The following is a 23,017-nucleotide window of genomic DNA, read 5'->3' as shown; positions in this document are numbered from 1 at the left end:
TTACTCTTTCTGACGATGGGTCAGATGTTACTTGTGCAGAGACAATTAGATTTGGGTGGAGTTTTACTTCAAAGTGAGATCTATATTGCAGTGTAAAAATAATGCAGCCAGTATTTACCCTGCACAGAAACTAAATAACTCACCCAAATCTAATTCTCTCTGCACATTTTACATCTGCCCCCCTGCAGTGCACATGGTTTTGTCCATCTAAGAAGGATTTTGGCAGAAAGAGTGAACTAGAATAAGGCCCAATGGGAGACTATCCCTGAAGCTCTTCGACTACTAGGCCTGGAGCTGAACATGTTCCAGGACTTATTATGAGAAGTGGAGGAGGTGAAGCCAATACAATTGGCATGTAGATCCCATACACTATAACCACAGTCTCCCTAAATATAAGTCCAAAAATGTTATGTGCTAAATAGAAATACAATTTTAATATTTGTGATTTATGGCCGACCATGTGGCCAGCTGGTGTTTGTCTGGTTATCATTCTGTTATGGTGGTGGGCATATTTTTGTATGGAGGCCTAAAGCTGCAGCTCCATTTGCTGCATTGTTAATCTTGCCCTGTATAAAACATTCAGAGGACAAAGCTACCAGCCAGTTCATGCGCTGTGGTTGTCTGTCTCCTCAGCACTGCCATAGAGCACACATGAGGGAAACATTTTACCCAGCATCCAGCCATGCCGGTACAGACTATTAAAAAACTGTACTTTACCATCCAATATGGTAGAGTTGGAGGCAGTGGCGTTACTATATAAGGTTTGACTGAGGGGGGTGCGGTTTAAATGAGGTGAGGGGGCTCTAGCTCACAACTGGAACTTCATGCACTCTCTATGGACTTGGCACAATTCCACCCAACTTCCTAACCAGCACTTGTTAAAGAAACACCGCACACTAATGAGGACGGCTTGGACATCCCGGCAAAGCGCATCACTCCAGCGGCTTAACTACAAACTTTCTGCTGCTAAATCTTTTGGAGAAGATACCAGGATTGCCATTAGTGAGGAAACTTCAGCGGTTATCCGCCAACTTGCGAGGACTCACATTACAATTGCCGTAAAACCCATCCTCCAGTCACAAAAAGACGCTGTGTTACAATATATAATATATTCACCATTGTGTACAAACACGCCAGAGTACTGTGTCATCCCCCCATGCAAATGTGTTGCTTATTTCAGACTTATTTCTGAGACCAACTTTATTCTTGTTACGATTTTAATTGTTATTAATGTTTTATAATAAATTGTTATCATTATAAAGGCAGTCCCGCATATGTGTTAAAATAGTTAAAACTATAGCCCTGTTATGAGGCCCAGTAGCTTGGGGGCCCGAGGACCCACCAGGCTGTCCCCTGCACCTTTTCTGGTTTTATTTTCCATTCTGTTTTTCAAGTTATATTCCCTCTTCCCCTACATGTTAGCAGCTGGGGAACCACCTGACCTTTGCTCTTGCTGCCGGCACCTGTAAGATGGGAAGCAGGAGCCCTGGCAGTGGCAGCTAGATTGGGAGCAGGAGACCCAGCGGTGGTGGTCAGATGGGGAGCAGGAGACCCCACTGCAGCAGTTAGATGGGAAGAAGGAGACTCGGCTGCGACAGTGAGTGGGGGGAGCAGAAGACCCGGCGGCATCGGCCTTGAGTGGGAGGAGCAGTGACCGGATCTCTTCAGGAGTTGCTGTTGAGTAGATCCACCATTAAAGGTGCACATCCTATTACTGAAGGGGGGTAGGGGACAGAGCACTTTGGGGTTTATTCTAGTTCATTCTTTCTGACAAAATCCTTCTTAGATGGACAAAACCATGTGCACTGCAGGGGGGCAGATGTAACATGTGCAGAGAGAATTAGATTTGGGTGAGTTATTTTGTTTCTGTGCAGGGAAAATACTGACTGCATGATTTTACACTTCAATATAGATCTCACTTTGAAGAAAAATCCCACCCAAATCTAATTCTCTCTGCACAAGTTACATCTGCCCCACCCACAGTGCACATGGTTTTGTCCATCTAAGAAGGATTTTGTCAGAAAGAATGGACTAGAATAACCCCCTTTATGTGGTGGGTGGGGGGTTGCAGAGGGGGGAAATTAGAAGACTGGCTCTCCTACCTACCCCCACCCCCACTCCACCAGCAACCCCACCTCTTTTTTCTCCCACTGCCTAATTTTCTATCCCTCACCAGGTATCTCTGTTCTGCCCACTACCTCGCTCTCTCTCTCCTACTCTCCCTCATATCTTTTCTTAATCTAGGGTTACCACCCGTCCGGGATTACTCCGGACAGTCCGGTAATTAATCCGGATGTCCGGAGTCCGGACGGGTGGCGTTCCCGGACTATACAATGTCTGGGAACCGCGTTGCCACTACCACTAGTGACTACTAGAGTGAGATGAGGAGATGTGCCGGGTCTCGGTCTGAGTCGGGACACTAGGAAAGATAGCCGCTGTGCAGACCTGTCGGTTATTTTAAATCTCGCGGTTCAGTAGCCAATCAGGAGTGGTGGCTCCTGATTGGCTGCAGGACCATGAGATTTGAAATAGCTGGGCGGGGGGTGGCGGTGTAGCAGCCAGGTCGGGCGATGTGCGGGATACGTGCGGGAGCATGCGCATTACATGAGACACTTTTTTCAGGAACTATCAGTGTAACTGCGGCTGCTGCTGCGCACGTGAGAAGTGCCATGCAAGTGCTCCTGGCGAGGCAGCACCGCATCCCCGGGACCTCGACCCTCCGCTACTCCCCACGTAGACATTGCTGCATGCACAACTTTCCAAGCAGTTTTCAGTTTTTTAAATCAGTCAGTGTCAGGGAGCCGTGTCAGTGTCAGAAAGCTTTGTCAGTCAGTGTCAGAGAGCTGTGTCAGGGAGCAATGTCAATGTCAGGGCTGTGTCAGTGTTAGAGAGATGTGTCAGGGAGCATTGTCAGTGAGCTGTGCCAGAGAGTTGTGTCAGGGGTGAGTGTTAAAAAGCAGTGTCAGGGGTCAATGATTACTCCGGACAGTCTGGTAATTTAGCCGGGTGTCCGGAGTCCGGACAGGTGGCGTTCCCGGACTATACAATGTCTGGGAACCACGCTGCCACTAGTGACTAGACTGAGGTGAGAAGGTGGCAGGTCTGAGTTGGGACACAGGGAAATAGCCGCTGTGCAGACCTGGCTGCTCGTCAGCTATTTCAAATCTCGCGGGTTCAGCAGCAAATCAGGAGTGGTGGCTCCTGATTGGCTGCCGGTCTGCGAGATGGCACGAGATTTGAAATAGCCAGCGATCAGCCAGGTCTGCACAGCGGCTATCTCCCCGTGTCCCGGGCGGTGCTCTGATATAGCTGGGCCGTTACCTGCCTGCCGCCTGCTTAAACTCCCCCTTGGCAACGAGCATTAATAATAATCCCCCTTTGGCAACGAGCATTAATAATATCCCCCCCTTGGCAACGAGCATTAATAATATTCCCCCCTTCCCAACGATTATTAATAATATTCCCCCCTTCCCAACAAGCATTAATAGTACTCCCCCCCTTCGCAACGAGCATTAATAATATCCCCCCTCCTTCCCAACGAGAACTAATAATATTCCCCCCTTCGCAACGAGCATTAATAATATCCCCCCCTTTGCAACGAGCATTAATAATATCCCCCCCCCTTCGCAACAAGCATTAATAATATTCCCCCCTTGGCAATGAGCATTAATAATATTCCCCCTTGGCAACAAGCATTAACAATATTCCCCCTTGGCAAGGAGCATTAATAATATTCCCCCCTTCCCAACGATTATTAATAATATTTCCCCCTTTCCCAACAAGCATTAATAGTACTCCCCCCCTTCGCAACGAGCATTAATAATATCCCCCCTCCTTCCCAACGAGAACTAATAATATTCCCCCTTTCGCAACGAGCATTAATAATATCCCCCCCTTTGCAACGAGCATTAATAATATCCCCTCCTCCCCCCCTTCGCAACAAGCATTAATAATATTCCCCCCTTGGCAATGAGCATTAATTAAATTTCCTCATGACAATGAGCATTAATAACATTCCCCCTTGGCAACAAGCATTAACAATATTCCCCCTTGGCAAGGAACATTAATTAAACTCCCCCTTGGCAATAGGCATTTGTTCTCCCCCTTGGCAATAGGCATTTGCACTCCCCTTGGCAACATGCATTTGCACTCCCCAGTGGCATTGAGCATGAAGGCCCTGGCATCGAGCATGAAGGCCCTGGCATCAAGCATGAAACAACTATCAATTAACATGTAGGTAAGCAGCACTTATATGGCATAATATCTAATAGGTATGACGGTGTGTGGTGTATGTAATGGGCATCACAGTGTGTTGCATAATGTGTAATGGGCATTACAGTGTTTGGGATAACTTGTAATGGGCATTATGGTGTTTGGCATAACATGTAATGGGCATTACAGTGTGGCATAATGTGTAATGGACCTTATGGTGTTTGGTATAACGTGTAATGGGCATTATGGTATGTGGTATAATATGTAATGGTTGTGTGTCGTGTAATAGGCATAACGGTGTAAATTTTTGGCACGCGCTGTCCATGTTATCCCTTTTTTTTGTCCTGGCATAATGTGCAATGGGTATCATGGTGTGTGGCATAATTTGTAATGGGCATTGCGGTGTGCAGCATAATGTATAATGGGCATTACGCTGTGTAGCATAACACGTAATGGGCATCATGGTGTGCGGCATAACATGTAATGGGCATCTCGGTGTGTGGCATAACGTGAAAGTGGCATTACGGTGTGCAAAATCAAGAACAGAATTGAAGCAAAGGTTAAAAAAAACACATGATAAGATGGGTCAAGAGACGGAACTGAGCCTGGGTCAATGGGTGGACTGTGGGTGTGTCAAGGGGCGGGTCACTGTCCGAGAATCTCTCAACACAAAGGTGGTAACCCTATCTTAATCCCATGCACCCCACCCCTCCCTCTCTCACCTTCTCTCCCTCACCCTCTCTCCCTTGCTCTCTCTCTCCGTCCTGAAACCCTTTGTCACATTCCCTCCATACTTTATCTCTCACTTTCTCTAAATATCTCTCTGCCCCTAACCTCTTTTTTTTCCTCTGTCTCTCTGCTCCCCATCTCTTTCCGCACTTCCTCCCTCTCTTTTTTCCCTCTATCTCTACCTGGCACTTTCTTTCTGTCACTGACACACTCTCTCACTCCCTGTCTCTCCACCTTTTTCTCTCTGACACCATCTCTTTACTTGACACCCCCTCTCTCTCTCACTGTCTCTTTCTCTGACACTCTGGACCTATTCTGGTCCATACTCTCACTTTTTTTTTTTGCTTTTTCTGCGCATGTGCATGCTAGGTACGTGCGGCCACGGCGAACAAATTGTTCGGTGGGTACACACACCTAACCTTGGGGCCGGTGGGATGGGTGTGGGGCAGGGGTTCTCATTAAAATGCTTGGAGTTCCCATGGTAATCACTCGGTGACATGGTCGCCTGGGACAGGCAGCTGACGCAACCTTAGATGTGCGTCCACCTTCTAAGTCGCCGACTATCGAATGATGTGGGTGTTCGCCTGCAGGCTGCAAATGGGTGGCGAACAGGCCACCATTTGCAAGGCAGGGTTTGGTGGACTGGCAAGGCTGCGAATTTGCAGCCTTGTGAATTAACCAGAATAACCCCCTCTCATTCTATCTTGATCACCATTTTATTTCTCTCTGACATTCTATCTTAGCTTGATGCATATGGGTCTGTTGCCAGACCTGCGAAAACTGCATTTTTGGAAGTTTGGCCGCATTTTATAGTGCATCTCGTTCACTGTGTTCTGTCTGGTATTATATATACAGTATATATCTGATATTTGGTTCTTATGCTTCTCATCAGAATCACAGTTAAGATTAGATTATACCTGTAGGAAAGGCCATAACACAACAAATTATGTATAGTATACATATATATATATATATATATATATATATATATATATATATATATATATATATACACAGAACTCTCACAATTTACATTTGGGAGCTGACATATTTTGCAGTGTGTTGTACCTATTAGGAAAGTATATAATAATAATAATAATAATAATAATAATAATAATAATAATAATAATAATAATAAAACAAATAATGATGATGATGATGATAATATTATATTATTAATGTTATTATTATTACTATGTAGTTTTTTAATGGATGCTATTTAATGCATTTTATTATATTTAAAGAAATACAAAAACATGAATTCATGAGATGGAAAAATGATCTTGTAAGGAAATATTAGGTGGAAGTGATGTGATTGAGCCCTGACCTCCTTTCTTCCTCCCTCTCACTGACAGTGTGTCCGTTTTGGATGATTGGTTCAGACTTCAAACACAAAAAGTCCTTCTTCGACATGAGATGTGTAAGAAAACCCTCCTCTCCGGGTACCCTCCCACCGCATTCACTTGCAAATCAGTGTGTGTGTGTATGTGTGTGTGTGTGTGAGTGAGAGAGAGAGAAAGGCTGCTTTCCTCAGTCCTTAACCTCTGCCTGCTGAGTTCTGCGGCTCTGGGAACAGCAGAGGCAGCAGAGTGTCAGCGCTACAGGGAGGGCTCTCCCTCTTCCCCCTATTATTCATCAGCTAGGAAGCCCTATGATTCCTTCTCCTTGCCTGTCACAGCTAGAAGTGATGCTGAGCTGGAACGGAGCCCCAGTCAGACTGGAGTTGATGTAGCAGAGGAGGAGGAGGAGGAAGAAGAGGTGTCATTGTGGGGAAATAAAGCAGTGACAGCAGCAGAGAAGCGCTGTCCAGCGTGCTACTGAGTGCCACTCACCCTGTGCCCACTCACATTGCTGGTAAGGACGAGCAGCTTTTTTATTCTTCTGTATTGTTTGTTCTAATAGGCAGCCCATAGCGGTGCAGTCTCGTATTGATCTGAGAAGAGCGTCTATTTCAGGCCGTTGTGTAGAAAGTTAGCAGCAGGGCAGGTTACTGAAGGTCACCTACTCGCTGATGTTGCAGCGCACAGAGACATTTATTATACTGCACGCACATCCGATGCACATCGCAGACTGTCAGACTGGGTCCCTGCCCAGATGCACGCTCTTCTGCCCATGCACAGGTGAAATACATGATACTGTACCTCCTGGAAATGAACCATGCACCGAGCCTCAGGCAGTGTATTGTTGTACACACTCCTGATAATCTGCAGCAGTCACAGTCAATTGGGTTAGACACATGCATAGTATATTGTTATTGCTACACCGTCTGGACCTATTATTTGACTCAGCATACAAACTATAGCTGGATCCTCTGTCATGTGGGACGCATGCTGGACTAGTACAGATGGGGTGGTTCAGGCATGCTCTTACAGCTGGATACAACTTTATCAAGAGGAGTATAGTTTTATTTATATATATATATATATATATATATATATATATAATGTCTATCTACAGTATCTATTGAGAGAGAGTGGTTACTTATGCTATAGTACTGTGGTGCTGATATGGGTATAATTGGATATATTTGCCAATACACTATATTCATTGGAGAATGAATTAAAAATATTCTATCACTTTTATGTATGTGGATCCTAAGTCTGCTGTGTAACGAGCCTGTAACAAACTGTCTTCTGTGTCATGGAGGGCAAAGTTCACCTTTTAAATCTTTCCGTGAATATTTGTATTAAACACTGTAAGAGGTAACATTTTAAAGAGTTATGCAATTACCAGAATTTTAGTTTCAATCATCCTTCGTTTTGGAAATCCATATATATATATATATTGGCATGACCCCCTTGGAAAGAATAATAGTGTTTAGCTATTTGAGAAAAAGGGAAGCAGTCACATAATAGAGTGACAGACACAAAGAAAGAGCAATTATACTAGAATTTGGCATGAGGCATCGCTATCATCTACTAGAATGTACAATAGAATAAAGGCTACAGCTACAACAGGTATTGCTACACTGTCTGTAGCTCTGAACATAACAGGCTGGATTTCTCAGTCCACATTAAAGTCTTAACTAGAGGAATATACTTTCACTGCTGGCTGGATTTGTAAAGCACTCAGCTTTCTGTAAAAGACTCAGCACTAATACTAGATAATGACATTAATTTGATTTGCACACCTCAGTGCACATACTTCCACAGCGAGGGGGGAAGAGAAATCATATCTGTGCCAGTTGGGTTACTCTGTGAATGCTTTGGTTTCTTTATTTATTCATGTGAAAAGTGGGATAAAATGAAAAATATATATGTATACATAAAAGGACCTGCTTTTTTTTTGGGGGGGGGGGGGGGCCTCCTACACACCATTTTAGGCCTCAGTATTATTCAAAAGATGTTTAACATGTGGTGATATGTTGAAAAGTCCCCATTATTTGTGTTCCTATTTCCAGCTTTACTGAGCGATGCAGTGTGTATTTCACAGAAAATAAATCAAAGCATTTGGGGCACTACAAACAATAACTATCGATTGAAGTGAGATGCGATCCATACTTTGTTGGACAACACTATTACACACAGCGCTGGGAATCAGTGTGTCCTTTTTCTTCTGTTTTCTGCAATTGACCATTGCAGGCATTTAAGAAATGGGCACGCTTCCATTTCTACAGGGAATTCACTGTCCCTTTGGGTTCTCCTGGAAAAACCAATTTGGAGCCATCAACTCAGTCAAATACATACATGCCTAAGAACAAATTGACATTTGCAGTATTTTTTATCTCTCATCACTTTGTCAGAAGACAGCATTCATATGCTGGAACAAAAAAAAAAAAAAAAAATTGCCTAAAGATATTTTTATAATATGTCTACATTTTATTCCATATCAGCCTATCTGTATTTTCTGCACTGCTGATGATAATATCTGACAATAAAGGTCGCAATCAGAATAAGTTTACAATAAAAAAGAATCATTAAGAACTTAGTTGAACTTGATTTTTCACTGAAAGTGACTGTAGTTTCTCCCACATTGCTCCTTTGGGATTTAACTAATGTTCCAGCCTGATTTCTCTTTGAAGCAAATGCCTATTCCCTTGGGAAATGTGATTCTCCTCTCTCTACACTGAATCTGTTCCCATCAAAGAAGACCCTTTCATTTATTTGACTGTCTTGGATGTGGGTTACTTTTAATTATACCAGGACATGAGGTTTCTGCAGCATCTATTCCAAGAATGTGTTTACTGCACAGATTTCTGCCAATATTCTAAAGTTATTATTTTTATATATATATGTGGCAAAATGTCAACTCTGCTATGAGGCTTATTGTATGGATAACAAAGATGAGAACATATCATCTCCATGCTGGATGGGAGATACAAGAGCAGCCATCAGTGTACACAGACTGCTGTGTGCTTGCAGTGTACAGAATATACTGTGAAGTTAGAAAACATATGTGTCACTTGTGCTATTAAGAGAACGTCACATGCCAAAGTGGGACACTTTCTCTACTTTTTTTTTTTTTTTTACAGTTCAAAAGGAGCCTTATCAGAACATTGGGCTTCTATACTGGCAGGCATCCAAATGAGTAGAATAGAAAGCTCTCAGAAATTAAACAGCTAGAGCTTGAAATGCTATTAGTTTGCCATTTACACTTTCCTATTTCCTTATTTAAGGGAAAACATGTGGCCATATTAGAATTAGGCAGAAAGTTCTGCATGGTGAATCAATATTCTTGCTGATTAAATGCAGGATTTGCCTGGCTATTGAACGGCAACTGTAGCATCTGAAATGTGTTCCAGCGCAGATAAAAAATGGGGGGAGTAGGGTGGGGGGGGGGGGGACTGGCTCATTTTCTTCTTGCTTAGTCATGACACTTTATTCGGCAGGTTAACAATACTTAGATTTTTTTTCTGCATCCTTTATAGATGGTAATAGGCAAAATGTAGGCATGTGGTTTCTGTCCATCTTTCTATAAAACATAATATTGCACATGAACATCTCTTCTGTATAAGGCAAATTGAAACTGATACCAGTTTATGGCAGGAACATATTAATAAATCAGCTGATATATTGTATACACTAACTTTATACGTGTTGTCCAGAGGTTCCATTCCGCCAGTCAGATCAGCCAGTTTACTATTAAAGGCAGTGGCACTCTGTTTTTTTATTCTTCTTTCTTCCAGACTTGTTTCAGTCTGTGCTTTCTGGGTTGCCAAGGTAAGAGAAAGGATGAACAAACCTTGTCATTTATTTATTGCTTTTGTGGTACTGGCCCAGCCAAGTAGTGCGACCCTGCCACCTGACCTTTCTGATGACCTGGCATCAGTAACTTTGATCTATTTGCCTTCTAGAACTATATAATCTTGTCATGTGAACTATTTGTCTGTGAAACAGTTCTGCGCTGACATTGAGATGAGTTATGTTTGTTCAAGTCAATGTTACAGCAAAAATAGATAACAATTACTAACAAGAAAAATACTCTTTTTAGAGCAAAAATCAATCAATCTGTGCTAAAAAGGTCACTATATTAATAGTTTCTTTAACAGGTTGCTTGCTAAGATCTGGGATAAGAAATAGTGGTTATTATCACAATGCTCAGATTGTGTGTACTTTCATTCTGCTCAAGTATGCTAATTCTGTTATCTGGGTGTAAGGTTTGCAGCTGGTTGGCAGCTAGTAAGCAGGATGCTTCTCCAGCAGATATTTATATTTAGTGGAATGGATGCTTTGGCTTTGAAGAGGGTCATTTTATTCTTGCTTCTGTGTGATATTTCATAAGGCATGTTCATGTGTTTCAAGGTGAAACTAGAGGTGAGTGTGAAATAGACCCCCATCACTGCAAATGCTTTGGTTTGAATTCAGTGTTCCTACGCAATGGCTGCAGAGACTGATTAATCATGATGATTGTGGTGGATCAGTTCCCTAGTAGCTGTATTAAATGCAGGTCTGTAAACGGAAGGGTATTTCAACATCATCTAGCTGATGGAAAGTAGTCATTTGAGGTGAGGATGTATGTAGCACTATCTGCCGTGTGTGTGTGTGTGTGTGTGTGCGTGTGTGTGTGCGTGTGTGTGGGTTTGTGTGTTTCTTTGCCTGGGTTAATTTGATGGAGAGTGGTTAGTCTAAAATAACTGCTTTGCATTGTAGGTCAATCTAAAATAAACCTTTATATGTTTTCCAGAGAATAATGCTATTCCATGTCTGCAATGGAGTTTATTTTCTGCACATGACATTCAGATGGCCTAGCAATATATTGTATGTTAAACTAGTACAGGGGAATGAAAGTGATTAAAAGAAGAAAATATGCAATACACAAATGATTGGAATATCTGTTTTTATCTAATCTAACTTTATCTATCTGAATAAAGAGGGCTCCGGATGAATTATATTGAACATGTGCTTGTCTCAGAAGACTAGCCGGACATGTGAAATATTGTCTTAGGAAGGTGTGGTTTGAAGGTTCTCACTTAATTGGAGGACACCTAGAGGGCAAAAAGAAAAAAGCTCCTGTGTGGCAGCAATATGCTAGAGGAATTGAAGGGATGGCGTGGCTTTGTCTGGTGACATTCTATATACAGTGTTTTGATTGTTCTAATGCTGTGGCTCTTCATAATGGTTTTGTGTGTTTCACAAATATATTATAGATCAGTGGTTCCCAAACTCAGTCCTCAAGGACCCCTAATACAGTAGCTCATGTTTTCCAGGTCACCTGTGGACGTTTAAAATGTGACAGTTGGTGATACATAGTACACCTGCCGTTTGACCTGAAAAACATGAACTGTTAGGGGTCCTTGTGGACCGAAGGCAGATTTATTAAGCCTGGTGAAGTGATAAAGGGGCTAGTGGTACCGCACCAGCCAATCAGCTCTTAACTTCCAAGATACAGTCTGGGTTTGAAAAATGGCATTTGGGAGCTGATTGGAGTGTGTGTTATCACCGGGCACTTTATCACACCCCAGGCTTCATAAATCTACCCCTGAATTTAGGAACCACTGTTATTAATCTTTAATTTCAGACCTGAGAAATAAATAATGTAATATAGAAAGGGCAATGATAGGTTTGGTGGCTTAGGGAATTGTTGGGTTTTCTTCAAGGCCACAAGATCTACCAAATGAAATTCATGCTTTGAAACATAGGGCCTGATTTCTAAGGGCATGCTTCGCAGTTGCAGCTGCGACATTTATCATAACCTCTACTGTGAAATTAATCTAATACAGCATCAGGTGTCTATGGTAGGTTGAGAATATTGCTCTAAATATGTCCTTCAGTGTGAGCAATAAAGCTTCTTTTATGCAGTTACTATACTTATTAATTATTTATTTATTAACAGGTTCTTATATAGCGCACACAAATACAGATCAAAAACACATAACGAATTACAGTACAAGACAGTTTAGGACAAGTACATGGTTAATATGTATGGAATTGAGGGTAAAATGTGCCTTTTTGCAGATGACACAAAGGTATGCAACAGGGTAGACACACCAGGAGGGGTAAAACAAATGATTGAGGATCTAGGTAGATTAGAGGAATGGTCAAGAGCATGGCAACTACAGTTTAATGCCAAAAAATGCAAAATTATGCACTTGGGTCTCAGAAATCCAAAGACTAAATATAGTATAAATGGCACTATAATGGAAACTACTGAGGAAGAGAGGGATCTAGGTGTCACTATTTCAGGGGACTTAAAGGCAGGTAGGCAATGTAACAAAGCAATGAAGAAGGCCAGTCAGATGCTTGGTTGCATAGGGAGAGGTATCAGCAGTAGAAAGAAAGAAGTAATAATGCCACTGTATAGGTCATTGGTACGACCTCACCTAGAGTATTGTGTTCAGTTCTGGAGGCCATATCTCCAGAAGGATATAAATACATTAGAGACTGTACAAAGAAGGGCAACTAAAATGGTGCATGGCCTACATCACAAAATGTACCAGGATAGACTAAAATATCTTAATATGTATACCTTGGAGCAGAGAAGGGAAAGGGGGACATGATAGAAACTTTCAAATATATCAAGGGTTTTAACAAGGTACAGGTGGGAGACATTCTTCACAGGAAGAGGAGCAACAGAACAGGAGGACATGCACTGAAACTAGAGGGAGGAAGATTCAGGGGGAATGTGAGGAAGAATTACTTCACAGAAAGAGTAGTAGATAAGTGGAATAGCCTACCATCAGAGGTGGTAGACGCAAATACAGTAGTACAATTTAAACATGCTTGGGATAAGCATATTGATATCCTTACAAAAAAATAAGGATCAAATATGGTTTGAGGTAACATGTTTAAAAAAAGGGGCAGACTAGATGGGCCAAGTGGTTCTTATCTGCCGTCAAATTCTATGTTTCTATGTTGCATCAGGGGACAGGACACTGAAGCAATCATCAGGGTGGCAGAGGTCTATATATTCTAAGAAAGGCACTTGAGGAGAGAGGGCCCTGCTCGTGATAGCTTACATTCTAAAGGGGAGGCTTAGACAGACAGGGGTGATACAGAAGGGAAAGAAGTGAGCATAAACAGGTCAGGATGAGAGATGGTCAGGTTTTATGCTGGAGGGTGGGAAGATGTCAGCTTAGTCCTTGATATTTTAAGTCTAAAAAAGCGCTGGGTCATCCAAGAGTAGACAGCAGAGAGACAGTTGGAGAAATGAGTGAGCATAGAGGGAGAGAGATCAGGAGAGGAGCAGTAGATTTCAGTATTATCAGCATAGAGGTGATAGTGGAAGTCGAGTGAGCAAATAAGCTCACCCAGAGAGGACGTATAGAGATAGAGAAGAAGAGGACCAAGAATAAAATGTTGGGGGACACCGACTATTAATGGAAGTGCAGCAGAGGTGAAGTCATTACAGGTACAGCTGTGCATTTTCAAAACTGACAGTGCAAATACAGCATTAACAGTTATTGTAAAAGTTGTTTGCAGATGTAAAAATGGTGATATTATGGATGAATAGCCAGATTAGGCAGCCAGGGGTAGTATGTTGTGAGTTTGAAGCAAGCTTTCTCAAAGCAGTCTTTGGTTTTCTGAGTTGTTGTTGTTTTTTTCTGTCCTTCTGTTTCACTTCAGTGTAACGCCAGTATAACGCTGTAGCATACCTCCCAACTTCTTGGCTGCTTGAATAGGGACCCCCCGCAGCGGGACAATGCCGGCCGCGGGTGGCACAACAGGACAGGACCCGAAAATCTGGACTGTCCCACTGAAATCGTGGGTACTTGTGTAGTTTCACGGCGTCTGAAGTCCCCTTGCGGGGCTCGCTTCGCTCGCCCGCGCTGCGGGCTCGGTGGCTCGCTACGCTCGCCACGCTATTTAAGATAAACTCCGTGCCAACATGGATAGTGGAGGTATAATACTCTGCTGCCCTATTCCTCCCTACACTCAGGCCAGAGTAGATCTGCCAGATAACTTGGAAGGTACTTTTGTAAATACACAATTCAGATATTTAGTTCTGTTTACCTCGAGAATTTATATATATCAATCCCAGACATGATATGTAATGCTCTGCAGATATTCAGTTCAGTTTACCTCTAGAATTTATATATATCAATCCCACACATGAGATGTATTGCTCTGCAGATATTCAGTTCTGTTTACCTCGAGAATTAATATATATCAATCCCACACATGATATGTAATGCTCTGCAGATATTTAGTTCTGTTTACCTCGAGAATTAATATACAGGTATATATCAATCCCACACATAAGATGTAATGCTCTGCAGATATTCAGTTCTGTTTACCTCGAGAATTAATATATATCAATCCCACACATGAGATGTAATGCTCTGCAGATATTCAGTTCTGTTTACCTTGAGAATTAATATATATATCAATCCCACACATGAGATATAATGCTCTGCAGATATTCAGTTCTGTTTACCTCGAGAATTAATATATATATCAATCCCACACATAACACTCCTATAAGATGCAGCATCTGAATACCCATCCCCCTGTCACTGCCCAGGAATGCCAAATACATTTCAACTTCATATCAAAGCTGAAGAGTAAATTGACTAACATGGGAGTTCTATTGAAGATGGGATGTTGTGGCTCATAGCAACCAGATTCTATTTTTTATTTATTTAGCTCCTTCTAGAAGATAATACATAGAATCTGATTGGTGGGTATGGGCAACATCTTCAGTAGAATATATATTTTAGTAAATATACCTCTTGACGGTGACTTTGTTTGCATACAGGTGTGATGCATGTTAAATGTGACTTTGATGCAGGCACAGTAGAAAACGATCACTCCACTGCTTTCTGTGGTGTTTATGGGCTTCAATGGAGTGGGGCTATCTGTGATATGTGGGGGATTATGGTAATGAGTTGTTTACTTTTTGGAGGTTTTGGAGCCTGTGCTCAGTCTCAGTCGGGGAAGGTGGGGTATCATTTGAAACAGCTTAAATTTCTGGGGACCATCAGAATTCCAATCGTATTGAAACCGTTGTCTTACACACAGCTGTAGTTATGTATTAATCCCACATATTTTGGTGTTGGTTCTGTCTACATTTTATTTGATGCCGCCCATGTGAGGCCACTTCTAGAAACTTTTCCAGGGCCACTTTTAGTTCCCAATCTGTCCCTGAGTACAGGACGGAATATATGTATTATTTGTGTTGGTCAAGGGCAGGTCAAAATTCTAAAGGTGCAAACACACTTCTTTGCCCATCAAAGGGATTCTTCCTGGGGGTGGACAGCTTTTCATAGGATGTTATGTTAAGCCGTCCACCCCATCACTCATCTGCTGGCCCGTACACACTGGGCAGCTTTTGAGCTGAAAGCAGCTGAAATGGCAAAATGAAAGCTGCTTTCAGCCCAAAATCGTAATGATGATAATATTGATGATGGATCCTAGCACTAAGAAACCAATTGTGATTAGCGTACCTCTCTGGGAAGGTCCAAGGGGCTTATAAATTTTCAGGTAGTACCCCAGCATCACAAAAGAGTGGGTAGATGGTCCCAAATCATAGTGAAGTAAATAAGAAGGGAGAGAATAATACTTGGAATTGTGGGTCCTTAGAGATATGCAATTCTATTAGAATTGTATCATCTTAGTACTGCTCTTTCTCAACAGACCTTTGAATCACAGCACTATGTCGCAAAGTGTCCATCAGTTGGGGTTTCTGCATATCTCCCCTTCATTGTGTGCACCATGGATTCCTCTATTTCAAATGATGTGTACCCTACTCTGCAGTGATATCATTATTAAACCCAGAGATGTGGGAATATCTCGCACAGGATTCAATAAATACAGGGTCACCCTTATTTGAAAGTAGAGAGTCCCCTCTTTTATAGGACACGGTCCTTTATTGTTTATGCTATTATACTGATGTGCACTACAGCAATAATAGTATAGCCAGTATATAGGAGACGGCACTTAATGTGGTTATATTTTCCTTCATTCTGGCACCTATACCATCTAGCATACTCAAGTTTTAAAAATGGAAGTCCCCTCATTAAAATAATAATCCTTCTGAAGATATCCAGACAATAGCAGCCTATACTACAGAAAGCATTAATATTTCCAGATGGGGTGTTCTGTTTCCCACGCTTTCCCTATCCTGGCATAAATAAATATGGATTACTCTCATTTCATGAAGGAGGTTGTCTATTTTATAAAACCTTAAAAGTTTACAAACATGAGGGATACTGTATGAAGCAGTAAAAAGAGTGGCAAAGCGGACCACTGAAGTTGCCTGTAGAAACCAATTAACTTCCAGGAAGCATTTATCAAGAACACTCTATAAAATTATAGGTACTGTAGAACCTGTTTGGTTGCTTTGAGCAAGTTATCCTTTCCACTCATTTCGCTACATGATACTGTACACCCACTCCATCATTTCTATGGGATCCGAATGCTAGGTCAACAATGTCTAGATTGACACTCAATAGCTTGATACCGTATGGTCAATATGCATATGGACAACATGGTCAAAAGGTCAACACAAGCAAGAAGTAAGCATAGTTATGTTCCACACATGAAAAGGTTGATATTCATTTTTGGTGATTTTTGGAACTTTTTCATGCCATCACGCTGGGACTTGGTACACTATTTAAACTGATCCCCATGTTTTGGTGTTTTTGACGTTGACACAAGAAATCCCTAAAAACTCACATTGCTTGTGTTAATCTTTTGTCACTGTTGATCTTGTACAATCGACTTTATGGTTTTTTACATAAGGCTGTATAAAAAGCGCATAAAAAATAATTTCCAGCATAGGTGTAAACCACTGATATAGAACAGACCAAGGGAAACTATTTAAAATATTCCAAAAAGTCGTTTAGAATTTGCCAAGATGTAAGAATGTTGCCAAGCACTTTAAAAACACAGGTGGAATACATATTTTTGCTGAATTAAAACAGCCATCATAAACTATAAAGGCATGTTTATAGAAAAGTGTGTAAGGGTTTGTGAAAGCCGTTCTTTTTCTGATAAGAAAGCACTGGTAATATTTACATACTGCAAGACCACCTAAGGTTATGTTTATACAAAGCTTCTAGCAAAGAATTAATATTATACACAGTATGTTATGTTTAAACAGAGATAAGTTTAATGCTTTTCATACAGCATGTTCAGCTTGTTCATTCTTTTTTGTTGCTTATGGGCTTTACCAAGTTCTGATTATATTCAAATATTACTGTGTAGCAAAAAAACATGGTAAAGTAGTGAATAACAATGGAAGCTTAAAGTACTGCTTAACATCACCCACGCATCCAGCTCTTGGTCAAGTAGTGAAGTCGTTATCACACAGCTAAGGTGGATATATAGATATGGGGAACTCAGTAATACCAGTTTATTTAGGGAGACACTTTTGTTATGCAGATTTAAATATGGACATTTATCATTTGCACAGGATGTACAATGTAAGAAATCATTCTCTCTGTTCCTGCATGTTTGCAGTTGTGATGGCAGAGATTACTATATATCCCTATACTATTATCATGTCTCCCAGCCATCAGGACATGTAATTGTATTCAAAAGACACATGTCCCTGTGGAATTCTGTAACTTCTTCTACCCAGTGCAGCACCCGGGTCTTGTTACTGAGCAGGAGCAGACTTTTTGTGTCACCCCTCAGAAATTGACACCCGGGTGTGTCCCGCACTCCCCTTGTGATGCCCCCTGGATATTACTATAAACTTTCACTTTCCACGTTTCTAGTGGGAGGATTTTCTACTCTCCCAGGGGCTGGGTCAGCCAATATCAGAGTCATTGCTGCGATCGGGTTTGCTTTACTTTCTATGGTCACATGTGCGACTTTATGCTAATGCTAGTTTCAGCCCTTTTTTGGGTGTACAGCAATGCCTTGGAATGCAGAATTGTTAGGGCAGAATAGCATTGGCATATACAGTATAAGAAGCACAACAGTACTTGTATCAGCACATGATAGGTGCATAATTGCTGTAACAGTATGACCTCCATTCAGGGGTATAACTAGATATATATATGCCCATTAGGAAACGTTTGTAAGGGTCCCTATGTGCTAACTGATGGGGATACATTTATATAGCCCATATAACTTATACAGTAAATATGGGCCCCCTTGAGCTGTGGGCCCCATAGCAGCTGCACCCTGTGCAGCTATGGTTGTTACGCCCCTGCTTTGAATCAGGGGTGAAGTGGCCATAGAACTTACAGGGATGACTCCCGTGAGGCTGATGCATCTATGAGGCCTCCTATCAGCTAGTATATTTTTTTTTTACGTGTGGCCCTTCCCAGAGTAGTGGCCCCATCCCCCTACTGTCTCCCACAGAAAAAAAAAACATTTGCCTGTTGATAGAGCACCCAACACTGCAAATACTCATCTGTCTGGTGCCCATCTATATCCATTGTGACATCTGCTACAGGGACAGGAGTGGGCGCAATCTGAGGATATAACAATGTCTGGGGGTATTTCTGGGCTCCAGAGGTGTACTGATGGATAAATCCTGCCTATTCTTTAGTTGGTCCCGCCCACATGAGGCCACTCCAGAGCCAATTTTAGTTCCTGCATCCAATGAACACAAATAAGCATCTCATTCTGAAACCACACCTATAGCATGCAATATGGACCTTAATCTGGTTGACTGTGTGTGAAATTCCCAGAAGCTTCACACAGTGCCGGCTGGCCCCCCTCACACGCTGTGTTCCCGTGAATCCCACCATGGCTGAAAATGGATGATTTGCATAATCATCTATTCACAGCGGGAAGCCCTGTGTGGGAAGCAGGAAGGCAGCTGACAAACGATGATGTCACTTGCCCACACCCACATCACTGGGCAATTACCATGGGAACGCCCAGTGTTTTCATGGGAATTCCCATGAAACGCTGGGCATTCCCATGGGCTATGCCCCCCGCCGCCTCCCCGAGCCCCCACCCTCACTGCTAGGGGCAAGCGGGACGCTGAACACGTAGTATGCTGTGCCCGCTCGCACCCTGCATCTGCACATACACAGAAATGCATCTGCACATGCGCAGGCGTAAAACATCGGTCCCCGTGCGACCCCCTGGGGCCTAATGTAACATGTACAGAGAGAGTTACATTTGTGGGAGTTATGTCATACCTCCCAACAATTCTCTTTTCCTGGACTTCGCTCTTAATGTAAGATTGCCAATATTTTTTTATTTAAAAAGGTTAATTGATAAGAAAGGTGCTTCAACACAGGTGGTGGTAATCATAAATTAAGAGAGAAGTCCAGATGCAGAGCATTGAGTCCCTCCTGGAGAGGGTCATGTTGGGAGGTATGGTGGTTATTTTGTTATTGTGTAAAAACTGGCTGCTTTATTCTTACACTGCAATATAGATTTAAGTTTCAACACACCCCACCCAAATGTAACTCTCTCTGCCCAAGAGATTTTGCTTTTGCGAGCCAGCCTGAATGGGGCCTTAAATTGCTAACTTACAGTACATTAACATCCGCATTGCATACAAAATGGTATTATCCTCCTAAATGGTAAAGGTTAAGGGGGACTTGGGCATGCTTTAAGCTAGAAAGTATTATGCCTTTGGCTGATGAAAAATGCATACAGTACTGTATGTACACAACTAAATACAGTTCTCCACAAGTTTTAGGGGGGAATGCTCTAACATCCGCACCCCAGCTCCGCCCCCTATCGCTGCACTTCGCATTCATAATTATCTCATATGCACTAACATATGCGATAATTATGGCAAAGGACAGCTCTTGCATTAAGAGCTGTCCTTTGCGAAAGATTCAGCGGGTCCCATGGGGACCCGGCGGCTCTCCCCTCCCTCCCTTACCCGGCGCTGCTGCTGCTGCTGCGCCGGGCTCTCCTCCCTGCACCCGGAAGAGGATCAGTGCAGGGAGAAGGAGGCCACAAGTCCGGGCAGCACAGCTCTGTGCTTCCCGGACACAGGTGAGAGGCGGGGGCGGGGGCGCGATGCGGGGCGTCGGGGGTCCACATTTTTAGCTTAGAGAATCTCCCCCACTGCAGCGCACACACAAGGTTAGAATGTGCAGAATGTACAAAGCAGAGAAATGTTAAACATTTGTTTTTACCGACTTCTACTCTCCTCACAGCTTGTAAACATGAATACTCTTTTATGTATGTACAGTATGTAAATGCAGACTAACTGAGCATAGATGTAACTGTAAATTCTTTCATAGTGCCAGGCTTCAGAAAACTTTCCTGACATCCTTAGCTTAAAAAAAAAATGTAAAAAAAAAAACATTTTATAACTGAGGTTTGATGTCTGCCAGAGAATGAGCCCTGTATAACCTGGTACATTGTAGACAGCTTCAACAAGCAGCAGGTGTTTTGAGATTCATACTGCCTGACACTGAGTTAGTATTAAAAGTGGTCTATATTTAGATAAATCTCTACCTCAAATTTTCTTTTGCTAGTATCATACCTCTGTAATTGTCTTGCTATATATAGTTGTTTTTCTCTGCTCACTTGAAAATGAGAAAACTATTTGCATAAAAGTTACCAATCATTTTACATTATGAAGCTTAAGTATTTTAAAGTTCATTGAAGGATGTTAGGGTCAAGACATGTTAGTAATAATATTAAAAGGGTTGGAATGAATGTATATCAAAACTAGGTTGCTGTGCTACTATATTTGTGAAGCAGGGTTTCTCTCTGGCAAAAAAAACACTTAAGTCCTACAATTGAATCATACTTGCCTACCCGACCCTCTCCATGCTCTGTTCCTGGACTTCCCTGGTAATGTATGATTGCCATCACCTGTGGGAAGCTAGTTAGTTGGTAAGAAAGGTGTTTCACCACAGGTGATCTCAATCATACATTACCAGGGAAGTCCAGGAACAGAGCATTTTCTCCCTCAGGTAGGTCAGGTAGGCCAGCATGAATTTAATAGTATTCATAAAAATTGTTTTAAAATACTTAAGAGCTTGTATAAGCCTGAGAGGATATAAGCACCCTGTTTTATTATGGGAACATTCCGGAAGTTAGCTGTTAGTTGTTTAGGTTTAGTTATTGGCTTTGGACTAGTGTCAATGGAAAGGTTTTAATGGGGGAGGGCTTTAGTTGTCTATATAAACCACAGCCTGAGGTTATCACTTCCACTGAGCTGTTTTCTGTGGATGTCAATGATTTTCAATTCATCGATAAAATAATGAAAAATAAATATGTTCCCTTTTTGGATGACCATCAGTTTCCTTGATATAGATATAAAGGTTGTTGTCTGGAGCAGGAATGTACAAATAAGATGTGGCAATTACCTCTCTTGTGTAGACTGCTGCTTGACACTAAGGGCTGTGGTCGCAGCTCTGGAAGGCTGAAGCCGGAGTCCTCTTTTAATCAGAGGAGACAGTCATGTTTTTGGAGTTGGTATGAATTGTCAACAGTTATCATGTTTAATACATCAGCCATTAGAATGTTGACATGGTCAAACCTAAAATATGCTTAGCATATCGTAAGAGGCCATATCGACATTCATCATGTCTACACAGATGATATTAACACATAGGGCCTAATTCAGACCTGATTGCAGGTCAAATTCATTCTCAAACTGGGCAAAACCAGGTGCGGTGCACTGTAGGTGGGTCAGATGTAACATGTGCTCAAAGAATTAGATTTGGGTGAAATGTGTTCAAACTGAAATCTAAATTGCAGTGTAAAAATACAGCAGCCAGTATTTACAATGCACAGAAACAAAATACCCTCCCCTAAATCTATTTCTCTCTGCAGGTGTTACATCTGCCCCACTTGCAGCACAGCATGGTTTTGTCCATTTGCAAAAAATGCAGCCTTGCTAACATGGCTGAATCAGGCTCATAGTCACTTACCTTCTCTCAGCAGCACCAGCGTGAATTCCAGGTTCCAGCTGTCATGTGACCCATAACTAACCTTTATCACTACCTCTACCCTTTATCACTACCCCAAACCACTCCCATAGTACCTAACCCTAAGTTTCTCTTCTGAAACTTGGAAATGCTCCCAGAATATCACAAAACAGGACATAGGGCCACTACATAGAACCAGGAAGCCCTATATTCTTCATAGATTTACACAATACCATATAAATACTTCATTGGGTTCAGATCTGGTGAGTAAAATACTATGGCAGATGGATATCATCAGTGTAATGCTCATCATGAATGGTCAACAGTGAAAAGGTCGACACAAGCAAAAGGTCAACATGAAAACATGTTATTATGTCTATGTCGTCATCTGCCAACATGGACCCCTAATTAGTGTACTGTGTACCCTTGCATGGCTTGCTTTGCTTGGCACAGTTTAGCGTTCCCAAGTGTAGTGCACGTGGATTGTAAAGTATGAACAAGTTATCTCAATTTTAAAAATATAACATAAATGGGACACATTATTATAATATAAAGTTGGATACTTGAGACATAAAGGCGTAGACTACATCATAAATAATGCAAAATTAACTAATAAATAGAAACTATAAAAAGGGTCCACGTCGTCATCTTGCGATATGGTACAAAACTCATTAGTCCAAAAGGACTAAAGAGTTTAACTGTAACATAGTACTTCTAATGAACAAGTGTTCTGCCATGAAAATTTTACATAAAAATCCCACTGCCAGTTCGCACATTTCTCGAAAGTGTATATTAAGCTACAAAACTGCCAGACTATGCCAGAAAAAAACCCAGTGAGGAGGGCTGTATACTTTAATCACATCGTCTTTCTTAACTCTGTTCTTTCTT

General features: G+C 41.9%; 1 protein-coding gene across 1 annotated transcript in view; it reads left to right on the top strand.

The window, feature by feature from the left end:
* Positions 1-6,429: 6,429 nt before the first annotated feature.
* Positions 6,430-23,017, top strand: part of LOC146080608 (cadherin-6-like) — a 286,402-nt gene continuing 269,814 nt past the window's right edge. The window contains exon 1 of the mRNA XM_083188080.1: positions 6,430-6,795. The gene's annotated coding sequence lies outside the window, so the exon portion shown is untranslated. The remainder of the gene's footprint in view (positions 6,796-23,017) is intronic.

Source organism: Crinia signifera, chromosome 5 (assembly GCF_055691185.1).
Source record: "Crinia signifera chromosome 5, ASM5569118v1, whole genome shotgun sequence".
Classification (NCBI taxonomy): Eukaryota; Metazoa; Chordata; class Amphibia; order Anura; family Myobatrachidae; genus Crinia; species Crinia signifera.
This window is presented reverse-complemented; position numbering and strand designations above follow the sequence as displayed.